Raw genomic sequence first — 15,360 nt, 5'->3', positions numbered from 1 at the left:
TCCACAAAATAATAACTTACAATTGAAAATATGACTCACAATAACCAAAAGCTCAGATGACTAACTTACAGTTCCAAGAACATGTCCTCTGCTATTAAATATCAATCACAAAGTGCAGCATAGACATTAATATTTAAGATCTTCACCCCTGGGGAAATAGAGCACCACTTGAATACTCTTGTTCAAAATTTATTGTCATATTTCAAAATGACAGATGAGATTTTTTCCAAAGTTTTGTTTCATGGAGTTGTTTTGATTGGCTTCTGAAGTACATGAAATTATGTTCTCTAAGATAGAAGCTTTCTGATTATAAGAAAAAAAAAATGAAACTGCATTTATGAAACAGCTTTTTTTGCCCCCTCAATGCCAAAGGGCTGAAATCAAATTCGTGAGGGCTTGAATCCAGTGCAGGAAGGAACATCTCAAAGGGTCACTGTTGCCACCCTTCCCAAGTGCCCAATTCCACCCATCCCCATGAATAATTATTATCTCTATTGCTCACTGAAATTGTCTTAAGGGATGATCCCAACTTCTGGCTTTTCCTGTGTTCTTCCTTACTCAATACAAGCTTCCTCCTGTTGCATGCACTGCAATTGGAAACAAAATGTAGGTTAACCACAAAAATTGTACAGTTCTGATTTTTTTTTGCTGATAATTTCGTAATACTAGATGCCATTTTCCTTCTGCATCTCTCATCCAATAAACTTATTTAATGCAGGAAGCATTTCATTACTTTCCATGCCAAATGTTAATCATATTTATTGAGAAATTATAGGAGAGCAATTATTCACAAACTGTGCAATTTAAGTATCATCATCTTAATGATTTACAGGGACTCTCAGAATGAAGGTTTATAATGAAGATACCTTCCCTTCTCTCTGCTACTCTTCCTCCAATGCAAGGAACTAAGAGCAAGAAACCTAGTAGGAAATTCAAAACTTTCTAAGGAGTAAACACACCCAAAGTGCCTATGGCTTGGTAAAAGTAGAATAGCAAACACTTAAAAGGTCACAGTTCAGCAATATTACACTGCATTTAAAAAGGAATTATCTGTACTCATTTCAAATCCCCAGATAAAATTCAACACACGTCCTTCCTTAATATAGAAGTGTGATATTTTTCTTAAAAATGAAATTTAAACTGCATTTTAGATCTATATTTTAAAATCTGAATTGGACATTAAAGTGCACAGTCCTTTTTTAACATGAAGCAGACTTTCATTTCAGAAGATTGGGAAAAGCTGTTAAAGGTTGATAAGTGAAATGGCTGAGTAAGGAAGAAAGCTTATCCAGAAGAAAACCATATGCTCCAATGACTATAAATCTCATTAAAGAGGTTAAGACAACTGTCTTCTTTTGGTCGAGCTTAGCACACAGGTGGGAGTAACCAAATACTGAAGAAAAGAAAAAGCCAGTTTTTCTCTTTATGTGAATCCTGGGAGCTCCAGTGATGTTACAAACACATTACAATAAAATTAAAATACCACCAGCACATAACATAAACCCAGAGTGAATAATATACTGACTAAACAAAGCATTTAAAACTAACTTGTTGGCATCTTCTGTGAGATGCAAATAAATAATGTATCAAAATGACAATTATTTCTTTTCACAGATCTCACAGAAAAATGTACTTTTTTATTTAACTTGAACCAACTTGTGCCCAACTTTTTGCTTCTTTCAACTCCTGGAATTTGTTGCAGAACTTTTCAAGACACTGCATTTTATGCCTTACCCCCACCTCCCCGGTTCAACTTTCTTTTTCTTTATTAGCTGAAATAGCACAGCTTATTGCAAATTCAATCAATCAATCTCCTTGGAATTCCCATCCTTTCACTGAGATCTTTTCTTCACCTGCTCCTGCAGTCTAGTCTAAGAAATTTCAGGAAATGTCACTGTCAAACACCCTACTGACATGCTCTTGGTAGGTGACATGAGCATTGGTATTAATTAGTCAATACATTCAGTTCCTTTGTCAGATGAGCTGTGATGCTTCTTCTCTTTTCTCTTGTATCTGAATCAGTAGTTGCAATCTCATCATACTGTGGCTCATCATTCTGCAGAAAATCATCAAGACTGCAGGTGTAATGACATGTCTCCATCCTTCTTTGGCAGAGAAGATTTGTTTTTATGCTTGCTATGCACTAGCATTTTGGCCAATGAAGTCAGCCAACCCATGCTGCAGATTTGACAGTATTCTGAGTACAAGCAACCAGAAATTTCAGATCTTCTTAAGCAAGAAGGAAAGCTCCCTATAATTATGTAAACATGTCTGCTGTGCTGTGCTAGTCACAGCTGCACACCACCACATTTGCAGAATGGTCTATTAGACCCACTTTTATTGCTGCAATCCAATTGGAGATAAATAGGCTTTACTCCCAGCTAGAGCATACTGCTCAAATAGCAGACAAAAGCTTCATGTGTAATTCTCACATTAACACATGTTATGTGAAGAATTCATGTGCACAGATAAATTTGGGATTAGAAGAAGGAACAATTTTATGTGCTGGCTGTCAGAAGCAGAAACAGGCACATTCAGTCTGTGTGAGGAACATTTTCTAGAATAAAGAAAAGAATAATTCACACCTTTGCTGAGCATATTATCTATGAACCTGAGAAACTAAATTTGAACCTTCCTAAACATTTTGTTTCTCACTTACCCCACAGTCAGCAGCCCCTGGGAAACTGAGAAACCTGAGCAACTATATCTGAAGAAAAAGGGAAGAGTAACAGAAACGGGACTATTCACCCAGAAGTCTGCTACCAGGTCAAGTAAAATTCAACAGTCATCCTTTTCCCATCCAAGTGTGCTCAAGCCTAGAAAATTCCATATTGAGGACTCAAGCTTGAATGTGCATTTTACCTGCCATCAGTCCAAGGCTGTCAGCATCATGAAAGATCTAAATCACATCAATCTTTGGTACAGAATCTGTTCTGTTCTATTTATTGCAGGTGTTACTCTTGTGACATCATTGCCCATCTGCCCTGGATGCAAATGTCATCAGCTTCAGGCTACCACATATCCCATCCAATCCCAATCATAAAATTACTGCATATAGAACTCAGGATTTCAGGCATAGAACAAACAAACAAACAAACAAAAAAAAAAAAAAAAAAAAAAAAAAAAAAAAAAAAAAAAAAAAAAAAAAAGCTGTGTCTTAATTTATGACCATGATAACAGTATTTTATTTTTTTAGCTTCTGCAATTTCCTAGCCCAAGTTCTGGGTTTGAAGCTTGTGATCCTCCTTGCTCAGAAACTAATCTGGACTTTAGGCAACCATAGAAATGAGTATATTTATTAACCATATGGTCTTCCACACCATCTAGTTAAGTATCTTCCTGCAAAGGTCTGCCATGAAATAGTTGCATTTCATCCCACATGGGTAGGGATGGAACAGAAAGGCCCCAGGATCTTTAGCAAGAGCACTGCAGTGCATACACAGGAAAGCAGGGCCTGATGCCCTCTGCATTGCTAAACACACACACAGTCCCCCTTGTGTTTCCTTGAAAACTATTCATTACAATTAATGTTTTACTGGGCTGCCTGGGTCATGCTGTCAATGCCAGGGCTATCATTTCAGTCTCTGTGGACTCAAGCAAGTGACATCCCATTTATTATGCTTGATTCACATTTTCAGACACTTTGGAAAATGAAGAGTGGAGACGTGCCTCATTTAATGAAGACAGGAATTACTTCTTTCATCATTATATGTTTTAGAGAAAATAAACTACTGAAGCCTACATCTATTATAAATATTCATTAGCAGACATACATAGTCTTCAATTTACTTTTATTTACTCATTTACAAGACTATGTAATCAAGAGTCTCCGGAAATTTTGTTGGGGTTAGCTCCAATAAAAGTGCAGATGACCACAACTTAAGGCTGTGGGAAAACTCCTGCTATAGTGGTGTGTAAAAAATTACCCCCAGAACCTTCCAGCTCCAGTATGTTGATCATTGCCAGAAAGTTCTTTGCTTCTCTTGTTATCATTGGTTCCTTTTTGCTGCAATAATTTTAATATTCCAAATCGCTCTTCCCTATTGGATATCCTCCCTAAACCCCTCCCTAATTCCTCCCCTGCTCCAAGTTTATAAGTACCCCTGCCCTGCCTTAGCACCTGCTTTTGGCCATTTGCATGGGGCACACCTCTGTGAACCATCTTTCCCAGTTTGCTCAGTACAAACTGTTCATCTTGCTGTTTGTTATTTGCGAGTATTAAAGTTCTTTAGCTCCCAGACAATGGGGTCAGATTTTCTTTCTGCATAAAATCACCGAGCTCAGTGCAGCCACCAACCCTAATAGCCAGGCTAGGGTTGGTCAGAGGCTACAAATCTTCCTTTTCATAAGAGTGTAAGAGTACATTTTCCAGGTACATCAAAAGGGAGTGTGAAAAGTCCATTTCCAACATCGTGGAACAGCAGAGGCAGGAATGACAATACTGAGGCAGAAGTACAACATCCTGATTGTAGGTAAAGCATGGGCAATGTTGGCAACTAATTGCCATCACCGAGGGAACACTGCAGTCACAGCCTGTTAATTCTTGAATCTGCCATTAGTTACTGAATAGTAGCTAAGGAAGTGTAATTCAGGTAATGAGGAGGACATGTAAAGCAGCAACACACAGAAGACACCAAAAGTTATGTCTCCGTGCTAATCCTCGGATTTGATACAAACAAGTGTCAGAGGACATCTTCAGCATGGGAACGTGACTTTGGTGTGGTTCTAACTATGGTCAGGTGCTGTCATTAATATCAGTCATACCTGCAGGTGTAATTATCCCTTTGCTATTGTGATGTCCTGTGTAACTACAACTCACTCCTTCTGTTTGCTCCAGAACCATCTCCAAAGCTTCTTGTGACTTCTGGCAGCAGCACATGAAGGTACACAAACTCCCAGCTTCTCTGAGAGGAGAGGAAACTCGAAGCCTGAGGAAGAATCAGGACCATTTCACCCTCCAGAAAAACTCATCATGCTATAACTGGAGTACTGCCCAGCAAAAATTGTTTTCCTCAGTTTCAAGAAGGAACTGATAAAGTGCTACACAGGGAGAGCATAGCATTTTCTGTGTAGTGAATTATGAAACACAGATGGATGTTTATCCATTGTCAGTCTTGCACTAGACAAATGCAGGACATGACAGGATCAAGTGGAAATGGTTTTAAACAGAGAGTAGAGTTTAGGTTAGATATTAGGAAGAAATTCTTTACTCAGAGGGTGGTGAGGCACTGGAGGAGGTAGGCTGGATAAGTTTTGGACTCTCCATCCCTGGAAGTGTTCAAGGCCAGGCTGGATAGGGCTTTAGAGACAACCTGGTCTAGTGGAAGGTGTCCCTGCCCAAGGCTGGGGGGCTGGAACTAGATGACCTTTATGGGCTCTTCCAACACAAACAACTCTGTGATTCTATAATTCTATGCATGGTCATTAGCACAGGTTGATAGTCTGCCTTGCACTGGTAAGTGAATAATTATCCACTTTATAGTCATCACACACTAAAAAAATATCTAAAAGCTAAAAGTGTTGAATGTATAGTAAAAACTGGTTTATTAGACAACTGAATGCTTAGAAGATGAGACAGAATAGAGGTAAAGGAGGAAGAAAGAAGCTGCTTTTAGAATCATGAATTGAGGTATAGAATCATTAAATGGCAGAAGAAGAAAGGAAATAGAAACAATAATAAGGAATCAACAGGTAGATAAATATTTAGAGTACACATGGGTTTTAGGTATTTGCCCTGGACTTTGGAGGAATTATATTACATTAATCAAAAGCAAATAATTAAAAAAATTCTCACATTTTTGTACTACAGTTTCACACACTTCCTTACCCTCTCAATTTTTTTTCTGTACTTCTTCTCTGTAGAAATATGCTGCAAAGATATGAAAATGTTTAGGTTTGAAATTTATTCTATTTGTCAAATTAAATTTTTATGAATAAACGCCTTCTTTTGAAAACACTCATGAGCCTTTTCAGTTCCTTGTTTCATTTCAGCAAATGGAAATTAATTTCTAAATCTCTCTCGGATATTTCTTATGACAACTGTATTACTTTATAAATAACTGACCCACTTTAACAAGACAAGAACTATATGTCTGAGAACTGTTTATGCAGAAGGTTGAGAAGTTCCTTACCTTGACACAACATATGCTTTACCAAATGTTTTGTGGGGAAGACAACCATTCTGATAAAAAAAAAAAATTGCACTATAAGTGAACTTTTAATGAACTGATTTGGGTTTCACATTAACCTTAAGATGGACTGATTCTACCACTCTCTGGTTGTGGGTATCTGAATTTGTTTTTCCTGATTGTGGTTGTAATGAGCTGTGCAAGAAATTGTCCACCCTCTGCCCCTTCAATTGTCAAGGACAATAAATTATTTGAGTGAAATATTTATAAGGCAAAAATGGACACACTGATGTCTTTATGGAGGGGAAAATATATCCCAATTGCAATTGTTTTTTAAGCCATTCTATTACCTTCAGTTCATGTTAATTAGATCCACAATAACATTTTTGCTGTGTTGATGAACTGTAGCAAAGAAAGCTCATAAAACCTGCAGAATTATTTCTGTTTGCTCAGTGCCATTGGACTGTGTGGCAAATGGGAGTAAGTTCTTACTGAAACTCTCAGTGGCGCATATTCCCTGAGAAAATAACAAGGTTAATGTGATTTCTATTTTCAATTTTTTTCTTTTCCTATATGCAGTGGGCAGTAGCTGCCATCTTTATTAACTGTCTTGCTTTTCATGCTATTTTATAGATCATATAATTTGTCATTATCAGTTCCTTCACTATATTTGCTTCATCAGTGGTATTTTTTTTGTCCAGTTATTTAACAATTATTTTAACCTTGATATAATATTATAAAAATTATTTATAAGAAATTTGTATTTTGATGTCAATATTTCAGTAAAAAGGAAGTAATAAACAACAGAACCTTTATACTACACTATTATGAAGGGATGAAAAAATCATTATGGAGCATGATTTCTACAATAATACCTGAACAGTTCCTCTTTATAAATAGTGGTAGAAGTGGAAGCCATGGTGTATGTTTTCTCATCTTTTTCCACAGTATCCCAATAACACAGCTGGGAAAGGGAACTGGACATTGTTGATGGAACAGAATTTATGTGCAAATGCACAGGAATTTTCCAAGCCGTGAGACAAGAAAATGTTGTAGTAGGATAACCTGTGCAAAAGAGGAACCATGTGTTTTGAGTGCTATTGATTTTTCTTCTTTAAATTGGGTATTGATTGCTCCTGTCTCCTCATTGATTAGTGAAAAAGTCTATTTTTCTCTTTCAAGCAAGTCATCTTCATTGCTTTGCTGCCCTTTATTCCTGGGCAAAATCCCTAGAGATGCTACACTTCAGGAATTTCTAGGCATACATGACCTTTTAATTATTTATGATTTGCATATCTATCAGCTGAAATCTCATGGCAAGGGAATGAGATTAAATTGCTCTGAAAGAAGAATCATGTTCTCCAAGTTGTAGGTCTGAAGCATGGCATCCAAAGAACAGCCTGTTTTTCTGCACAGATATCGCTTTGGCATACTAAAAATAAATTGAAGATTTACACGTTCAAAATTCGACAGCATTTTTGTCCATTACTCAAAAGAGAGGAAATGGCATCATCTTATTAAAGAAGTAGGGGCTGCTCCTTGAGGTTTGATGCTCATTCTCATCAGGCAGCCCTGCTGGCAGTTCCTTTGGTCTTCCCCAAGGGAGGGAACTGCTTCCCCACCCTGCACAAGGAACTGCCCGACCTCCTCCTGCAGGGACACATCCCCACAGCCCCCAGCACAGACATGGGCATCAAGGACATCAGGCCTTTGTGGGAATTCTTCTGCTGTGTGTACACCATTACTTGATTTCAATACAAAAGTGAGGAAACAGATATCAACTGCTGATTGGGCGTTTATAAGTGTGGCTCGCTTGTGGGGCTGGATGTCCTTCATACTTTGTTTATTTGCATTATGTTGCTACAGCAAATACAAACAGCCAGTTAAGCCTGCAATGTACTCACACTCAAGAGAGGCACAAAGATTAGTCTGTCAAAAAAGGAGACTGTGGAGTGAGAAGATGTTTTTGTTGGGTTTTTAAATTCCTCTGTAAGAGTTTTATTGTTTTATCTTTGGTTCTATGAATTCAATATTCATTTTCTAGAAGAAACAAAAGAAAATTTAACATTGCTAATATGTTTTCAAATTCACAAATGTATTTGAAACATAACAAAAAACCCTGCTTTCAAGTATGTTTTCTCCAAAGCCAGTAATAGGTTTTAATGGCTCAGAAAGAATATAATAAATACAGCATCATCAAACCTAATCTACCATGAGAAGAATAGTAATATCAAATGGCCTCTCCTATAGAAATGAATTGTAATTAATTGCCTAATTTGTTGGAGCATTTGTAATATATATTTAATGACACTACAGTCTGGCACAGCCTTCCAGGCAGTGTTCTGAGGAAACATGATCTAAGCATCGCCTCAAGCTGATATTATCAAATAACTCACCATGCTGTGTAAAAAAAAATCCAGATAAAACAAGCAGCTAATGTTTCAGCTCTACAGAGCCTCAGGAAAGCCTGTTTTCACCCTAGCATCTCCAGCAGCTTCATCACCTCTGCCTTTATATCTGGAATGTGCAGTAAATAAATATTCAGCACTGGCATGATTGTAGGCAGCACCAATCAAACAATAGCCCATTACTATATATCACACTCCAATTACTAAAGATCTTGCCATGTGTCTAATAGTCTGATATAAACAGTCCATTAGGCTTTCTAATGGTGATGTTAAATAAAGGGTGAAGGAATAGTACTAGAACAGTTAGAAGCCCCTGGGCAGCTTTGCATCTTCCCATGCCACTCCTTTTAATGAGATTATGCTATTGCTTTGGTCGATAGAAACTGTCATTTGAAGGTTTCCAGTTCTTCTGCCCTTTTGTGTTGAACTGACAAGGCAGATGTATCTAAATATTCACCCTTTTGTCTGTTTTCTTCAACAGAGTAAAGTTCCTGCCCTTTATTCCCGCTTACGTCATCGCCTCGTTTTGCCAGATGGAACAATGCATCTCTCCTCATCAAGTAGGGAATCTCTGGTACAGACCCTTCCAGAATCTAATGCAGCCTGTGAATCTTTCAGCATCTTTGAGAGACATTAGTCATATAAATGACCCCTGCATCAGTGTTCTGGCAAGGCATTGTAAGAGTTTATTCAATTATGGTACAATATTTTTTCCAATTAGAGGAATGTCCATTATTTTTCTTTATTTTGATTAAAAAGAGTAGAGCCTTTCAAACTCAGAATAACTACAACAAAAAGCTACTTAAGACTTAGAAATGTAAATTCAAAAGTCAATATATCAAAAAAGTAAAATAATTGAAAGATTAGAATAAAAATGTTTACAGAACTATAAAACTAAGTTTCCTTTCAAAAGACTGTTGCATAGTTGGTGTGTGTTATACAGAGGATTGGCAATGAAACACCAGAGAATTACATTCAGTAATGTTCTCCTTCATAGACTGAAACTGGGTTAACTGCTGAGCTATAGTATAAACAAATAAACTGAAGAAAATTACAAAACTGACTTCAGATGTCTGAGTCTCACAGACTGATTATTGTTTAGTTTAAGCTATAATGAACAGTAAACTATGGACATGCTGTTTACTTTTAGAGATGTTAGTATGCCAGCAGACAGCAATTAAGCAGCTCTTTAGTTTAGATCTATCTGACAAAACCTGTTAAATTGTTGTAAAAATTCAGCTTTGATAGAATACACTAACCAAGTCCAGAATGATGGTGGATTCGTATGTAAAACACAATAAAATGTTACATGTAACATTCTGGCACTTATAATTTGTTTCAGCACTGCTTCTTTCTTTTAAATTCTACTAATTTTGTAATTACAGCAGCAATCAACAAGACTTCTGTCCACAGGTCTTCTATGAACTTGGTGAATTTAGCAGGAACCATGAGAAAAACCAGCATAGTAGCACTGGACAGATGCAGTACTGCATCAAAGGGACCTCCTTCCAAGAACAGAAAATAAGCTGGCATCTTGCTTGCTATAATTTTGGGATATAACACCTTGGGTGTGATCTAGGGATGACTGTGACTATGGTTTGCAATGTATTTTACAGTACAGACAAATTTTCCAAATAATTTCCCAGTTGTCACTGAACTGGCTTTGCAATAATATCAACCAAAGATTACATGATAACTTCTGCTCTGTATTGTTTTGTTTGGGATTTTTCTAATTGCTCAAGCAAAATGTAATCAAGGAAACAAAGAGGCTCTATCACCTCTTTGTGACACAGCCTCAAATAGAAAACCATTTTTTAAAAAGTGAGTGTGCTCCAGAACTTCCTGGTGAGGAAATGAAGGGATCTCTTGGAAGCTCCATGAACCACAGTTAAGCAAATGGGAGCAGAGACTGTACTTTCCTCCAGTATATCATCTGCTTGCTCTCAGTCTTGAGACTGAACTTTCTAGGAGCTTTCTTTGTTCTTCTAAGAAGGAAGCAGCTAAAAATCTGAAAATGGCAAAATGCAAAGTGTTCACAGAAGTCACAGAAACAGAAGAAAATTCTTTTCCTTGAATAAGCTGAGGTCTGAAGTAATTTGGTGGTAAGCAAAAAACCAAGACCTATTGGAAATGAGACTGCACACACAGATGGAAGCCACATCCAGGGATGCCAGAAGTTTCTGATGGAATTGACAGGTATGAAGGCAACCTACATATTAATGTAGATTCATGTACAGATTCATGTTATATGTGGTTTCCTCTGACCTCATTTTAGATACCTAAACTGTAGATTTCTACCTCTGACCTCATTGCCAGAGGTTCTTCCTGTAATTGACACTATGAAAGAGGTATATAGGTAGTTTTAGGGCATGTTTCATCTTAGCTACTCTAGTGTTAGATGAATCTCATTTTACAAATGCATATTTCATTTCACTCATTAAAAATTAATTTTAGGCCACCAGTTCAGTCACAAAGCCAGATCCTCATTATAGTCAGTCACATCATATCAAATGTGAAGCTGGAAATGCCAATGTCCCCAACTGCAAATATCTTAGAGCAGAGAATCTGAAAAGCTTCTAGTACATGGGAAAAATAAGAAAGCAGAGTACTTCCAACAGTTAAAATCATCAGCCACTTAGTATGCTATGAGGAAGCCAAGAGATATTGAATTTGGATTTGTTGTTACTATGACTTCATGCAACATCCAGGAATGATTAAAGCAGGGTATGAGGGAGCTGTTTTCACTTCGATGAAAAAGAGATGGTAAATCACAAATCATTGACTGGTCTACTTGAACAACCTTCACCACTTCAGACTTTGCAAGAAAGCCAAATAGTGATGTGAGGCCATATACTGATGTTAAGAAATAGTCCATAAATAATCTCTCTCATGTTTGCAGCAAAATAGTTAAAAACAGGAAGAAAACCTGTAGCAGTTTAAACTGTTCATATGTTATCATTTTCAACACACCTAAGCATGAAATGAAATGCCTCCTGGTTGTCTCAGTTCCACCAGAGACTTTTAGATTCATTAAAGTGTTGAAGTCCTTACAGACTTAATAAATGGTCCTCATTTAAGACATGAGAATTAAAGACATGCAGTCAGGTAACTAACTATCTTTAATTCCACAGGCCAAGTAAGAAATATTTGGTAAGAGGGTAAAAAGCAACTGCATAACCAAACAGGACTGGAAAGAACATTCAGTCTTATTTTAAAATCTCCTGAATTTAAAAATCTCCATCTAAAGAAAATTTCTTTTTTATCCTAATGCCTTACTGAAAGTCTATTGCAGAATCATCAAAAAACCTTTAAATCACATATTAGAATATTTTTCCCTTGGTCATAAATAAGACAGGAAATTCTGAAGTTTGTGTACAGGGGCTAGGCTAATTGAGGAAAATTCTACTTCTTTTATAATCTCTGACCACCTTGCTTTCCATATCATATTTTGTCATATGTCTCAGCAAACATTTTACTCAGTGCAGCTTCCTCTTCAGAATGCTTTCTTGAACATCAGTATTTCTTTGGCTGAAAGACAACACCTATGTGCTGCTTTTGGCTGGGGTAGAGTGAATTTTCTCCACAGTAGCTATTCTGGGGCTACATGTTTGATTTGTTTTGGAAACAGAGGGATTTGTTCTTGATAACACAGGATAACACACATCTATAACTGAGCAGTGCTTACACAGGTCAAGGCCTTTTCTTCTCCCCATCTTCACACCAAATATGATTCATAAAATGAATAATTTTTACTGTTTTACTTATTACAACTGTATATATAAATTATCAGAAATGGCAACTGATAGGCCATCAATGTTTTGCAATCTTCCTTTGAATAGCTGGAGTCACACGATGCCAGATCTCCCTCTCTACCAGAATTCTGTCAAGAATTAACTTTATCTTCTTTGAATGCTCAGTCCCATATAAATATCTATATTCTCATTATATTCCCATAAATGTTTATTGCTCATTATTTGCTGTAGTTCCACTGAAAATTCTGTGGTTAACCTCTAGGGAAAAGAAATGACACCATATGATCTGGTTGTGCAATAAGGCTGTATGGAGACAGATTAACAGTCAGCAGACAGATGAGGAATTAGACCTTGAAATGAAAAAGTTGAGAGTTTGAGGTGTGAGGATGTAAGGGTTTAATGTTGCCCAGGAGATGGAAAACCACATTAAAAAAGATTTGTCTGCAGTACCTTACTGAAGAGATTTGTTAGCATAACGGTGGAGGAAAATTGCAAATTGAGTGAGTAATAAACACTGATGCTTGAACACAGAAGGCAAATACAGAATCAATATTTATTTGCCAACATGTATGAGCAGAAGCAATTGTTACTCTTCAGTGTTAAGTGTAAAAGGGGTCTTGCAATAATCATGTTTTGCCATTGTTCTGGTCAAATTGCATAAATTCTGGAAAGCAGCTGAACTTAAACATGGGTGACTGCAGTGAAGTCATTTTACCAAACCTGGAGAAAAAGCCTTCAGAGAATGTGTCTGTGCTGTAACAAATAAACACAAAGAAATTAGACTCACAACTTACACTTGGACAAAACCTGACTAAACTAGAGAGGCATTCAAAAAACTAAACACGTGTAAAAGCATGAGCTCTGCTTGCTCTAGTATGGATTTCAGCTTGCTCTAGTGTGGATGTGGACTTTATTTTCTGTTTGAAAGTCCTATAGCAAGGCCTACTTGGTTTATGTGAATTCATAACGAGAGGAACTTTATGTTAGACACCCACACTGGTCAATATTAGAACTCCTTGAAGGTCTCCTTCACATAAAATGTACATGCCCAGAAAGATGAAGTGGCTGCTGCTACTGGGCATTGTACCCCAGGTTTAATCTGTTGGCTTAATTATTTCCTTCTTTATGACTTATTTCATAAAAGAAATTGCTAAAAGCCTTTATGTGGTGAAAGTCCACCCGTTACTTGTGGATATAAAAAAACCTCCAAAGAAAAATGTGGAAGTAGAAAATACAGAAGCAATTATTTTAGCAGCAACAAAATCAGATTTTACTTACTATTTTTTCCTCCTCTAAATAATTCAGCAAGTGGGAGATTTCATGTCAGCGATTTCATTATAGGAATGAAATTATTTCACAACCCCCCTTTCCTTTCTCAATTGACACAGGTTCACCTCCTCAGAGAGACTCTTGAATTCTTAAATGTCAACACAAGTGCTAATAGCCATCAGCCCTTTCACTTTCTTGCTTAAATTTCCCCAGCACATGGAAGAATGGATTCTTTAGTATCTGGATTACTGCATTTCTAAAGACAATGGAAATTGAGCTACACTATACCTAACTGAGCATAATGAGCTTTTACTGGGATTTAGAAGCTGTTAATAACCACAAACTGTCTCCATAACTTAAAAACAATACCTGGCTCTTACAGTTTTCACTCACTTGGTATGTGTCTTGTTCATGTTTTATGGTGGCTAGCAGTGCATTTATTTTACTAGAAGTTAAGATTTCCCAAATGGAAGATGTATTTCTAGGAAAAACTGCCACCACTCTACAGACAAGAGAAATACTGTCCTTTAATAAATATGAGCAAGAACTTTGAGTGAATGTTTTAATCTTTGCACCAAATATTGAAAATTGTCTTCCTGTAGCATGGAGGAAATATCAAACCAGCAGGGCAGTTAATGATTTCCTGGGACTAATATAAAAAAAATAATGAGATAAAATCAGATAAATTATGTTAAGGAGGGGGTATGAAAATGCAGGCATACCAGTTACACCTGCAATAGCTAACAATAGGGAAGCAAAAGTAAATGCTGTTCTGTAGCACAGCAGGAGCATGCTGAGGGCACATCTTCACCATCTTAATATTTTCCAATCTGGCTTTTAAAAGTATGCATCTTTTCCCTGAAAATCCATTTCTGTATTCTGGGATACAGCTGTATTTCCCCTAAGTGCTGCAGGAGCTTTCCTCCTTGTTCTCTCTGTATTTCCATACAGCAAGGCATGTGCTCCCTGCCCTTCTCAGTCCAGCCATGCCCAGCAGTGGGTTCCAGGAACACAGACATTTTCTCTGTTCCTCTCCTGACTGGTGGTAAGACAGGATAATCTACATGCAAGCACCAAAAAAGGTAAGGATTGAGAACTGTTTTCCATTTCCAGTCATCCTGCATTGAGTACCCCACCCTGATTTATTAAGTATGCTATGCTAACACCTAAGGAGAGCTGGTTTTAGCAGCCTGGGAGCACAAGGGACATAGGCACATTCCCAGTTCTAAATCCTGCCTTCCTCCTCTCAGAAATAACCTCTTGCAGATGCTGCTCAATTTCAAAATGCTGCAGCCCATTTTCATCACATTCCCCAGGTCTCCCAATCTCCCTGAGGGATAACAGGGACCTGAGTCCCCACATTCCCCTCACAGCTCCAACTGAGCTGATTTTTCAAACCCCTTGGTTTTAGAGTCTTTGAGAGATGTAACTACATTTTTAAGCTGCTGAATCTTTCTTTGCAATTTTTCAATCTGTTCTGGTACAAGGACTTCCTATAACTGTGGGGGAAATCCTGTTCAGATTGCTACTAAGGGAATCTACCATTAGAACAGGCAAATTTCTAAGAGGAAAGAAAAAATTTCTTGTAAATAATATTAGTGCTTCTATAGATATCTTGGAAATTCAGTATTTTCCTGAACCAGCAATTTACCTGTGATTATGATGCTTGAATGTGACTCAGTGATTTAAATATCATCAGCCATTATTCTCTTTCTATTGTCTCATTTTCTCACTGGTAATTAATGTCTTCAATGATGCATTCACTGGAATATAGAAAAAAAAATCTGCTTGACCACTTCAGTA

General features: G+C 37.2%; 1 long non-coding RNA gene across 1 annotated transcript; it reads left to right on the top strand.

Moving 5' to 3' along the window:
- The first annotated feature begins 3,208 nt into the window (after nucleotides 1-3,208).
- On the top strand, nucleotides 3,209-5,956 carry LOC130249896 (uncharacterized). The gene is made up of 2 exons (XR_008839866.1): nucleotides 3,209-3,711; nucleotides 4,838-5,956. It is a non-coding gene; the product is annotated as an uncharacterized LOC130249896 (long non-coding RNA).
- Nucleotides 5,957-15,360: the final 9,404 nt, after the last annotated feature.

The sequence above is a fragment of the Oenanthe melanoleuca genome, chromosome 2 (genome assembly GCF_029582105.1).
Source record: "Oenanthe melanoleuca isolate GR-GAL-2019-014 chromosome 2, OMel1.0, whole genome shotgun sequence".
Taxonomy (NCBI): Eukaryota; Metazoa; Chordata; class Aves; order Passeriformes; family Muscicapidae; genus Oenanthe; species Oenanthe melanoleuca.
The sequence above is the reverse complement of the archived record's forward strand: the minus strand, read 5'-3'. Positions and strand labels throughout refer to the sequence as shown.